This window comes from Procambarus clarkii, unplaced genomic scaffold (assembly GCF_040958095.1).
Source record: "Procambarus clarkii isolate CNS0578487 unplaced genomic scaffold, FALCON_Pclarkii_2.0 HiC_scaffold_1183, whole genome shotgun sequence".
In the NCBI taxonomy this organism is placed as follows: Eukaryota; Metazoa; Arthropoda; class Malacostraca; order Decapoda; family Cambaridae; genus Procambarus; species Procambarus clarkii.
This window is the reverse complement of record NW_027190214.1, coordinates 5,001-7,099: the sequence shown is the minus strand read 5'-3', so window position 1 is coordinate 7,099 and position 2,099 is coordinate 5,001. Positions and strand designations below refer to the sequence as shown.

The following is a 2,099-nucleotide window of genomic DNA, read 5'->3' as shown; positions in this document are numbered from 1 at the left end:
CTTATGTTCTAATGTTATTAAGTATGATGTTATTTCAGAGTGTATTGCTGTGCCCAAGAGAAAATTTACACCACCATGGGAGGATTGTAATGTAGATGTAGTAATTACTCCCTTGCAAAAGAAAAAAAGTATGTATGAAATAGGAGAGCTGAGGGCAACATATGATTGTATAATTAGAAAATTGCCTACAGAAAACACTCTACTACATGTATATTGTGATGGGTCAGTAGCTAGGGATGGGAAGGCAGGATGTATATTGTGATGGGTCAGTAGCTAGGGATGGGAAGGCAGGATGTATATTGTGATGGGTCAGTAGCTAGGGATGGGAAGGCAGGATGTATATGTTCTTAACATTCTGAAACCTATATTGTTTGCTGATGATACTACACTCATCTACTCCAACCCCAACCCACATACACTAAATACTGTAATGTTGTTAATAATGAACTAAAAAAAGTCCACTTATGGATGTCAACCAACAAACTAACACTTAACATAGAAAAGACCTACTACATCTTATTTGGAAGCAAATCTACAAATGCAATTCAGCTTCAGATGACAATGTAAACATTAGCAATAACAATGATGGAAAGTTTCTTGGTCTATTCTTAGACAAGAGACTCAACTTCAGTACCCACATACAATACATAACTAAGAAAGTCTCTAAAACAGTTGGTATACTCTCCAAAATCAGATATTATGTACCTAACCCTGCTCTCATCTCTCTATATTATACACTAATCTATCCCTATCTCAACTATGGTATCTGTGCATGGGGTTCAACCACTGCAAACCACCTCAAGTCCATCATCACCCAGCAAAAATCTGCTATCAGAATAATATCAAATTCTGCTTTCAGACAACACACAGCCCCCTTGTTTAACTCCCTAAACATGCTAAACATAATCTCACTCCATAAATTCTCTTGTGTCAACTACATTTACAAAACCCTGTTCTTAAATGCAAATCCTGCTCTGAAACTCTTCCTGGACAGATGTAATAGGACCCATTATCACCACACCAGAAATAAATATCTCTTTGATATCCCCAGAGTTAAACTTGTATAAATAAATAAATAAATAAATAAATATGTTTATTCAGGTAAGGTACATACATACAAGTAATGTTACATTAATGGATCGATATATAGATAGAGCTAGTACATACAATGCCTAAAGCCACTATTACGCAACGCGTTTCGGGCAGGAAAAACATTAATATCTAGAACTTAATACTAATTGAGCATAAAGAATAAAATGTGTTGAGAACAAATACAAATAAAGATAAAAAAAAGAGGGAACATGACTGAAAAAGCAGCACAAATACAATAGGTTGACAAACAGTGTTGATTAAAAAAAAAAAAAAAATAACAGACATGGGTTGACAATAGAGGGGTAAGGTAGGTTAGTGAATTTATTAGGTAGTGTTTAGTTTTTATCTTAAACTGGTTGAGAGAGGTACAGTCTTTAACATGGTTGGGAAGATCATTCCACATTCTGGGTCCCTTGATTTGTAGAGCATTTCTAGTTTGATTAAGTCGTATTCTTGGAATATCAAAACTGTATTTTTTTCTGGTGTGGTGCTCATGGGTTCTGTTACAACCTTCAATGAAGCTTTTGAGCTTATATGTATGTATTTGTAATGTATGTATGTAAACAATGTATTTATTATCATTTATCAATTCTGATAGAAATTACCTACTTAAAATTATCTGTTAGATTAAGGACCTGCCTGAAACGCTGCGCATACTAGTGGCTTTACAAGATTGTAAATACTGTACTATTCAATGTATTCTCACAACCCCAATGTACCTACTTGTATATATATAAATAAAATAAAATAAAATATTGTGATGGGTCAGTAGCTAGGGATGGGAAGGCAGGATGCAGTATGCCAAACTGAATTCGTGCGCCCCTTGAGGGACTTGAAGTAGAGGGATAGGGATCACAGGATAAGTATGGGTTGCACAAACTACTGGTAACAGGATGAGTATGGGTTGCACAATTAATTACTACAAAGTGGTTGAGTATGGGGTGCACGTAAATGAAGACTCCCAAGAAGCAAATCAGAGATCAGCCCAAGCTTCATCTTGAGGCAAA

The 2,099-nt window shown here is 35.4% G+C and overlaps 1 protein-coding gene across 1 annotated transcript in view; it reads right to left on the bottom strand.

The window, feature by feature from the left end:
- Positions 1 to 1,083: 1,083 nt before the first annotated feature.
- The window catches only part of LOC138362093 (uncharacterized), a 4,263-nt gene continuing 3,247 nt past the window's right edge, over positions 1,084 to 2,099 (bottom strand). Inside the window, exon 3 of the mRNA XM_069320985.1 lies at positions 1,084 to 2,099. This exon is cut by the window's right edge and continues 865 nt beyond it. The gene's annotated coding sequence lies outside the window, so the exon portion shown is untranslated.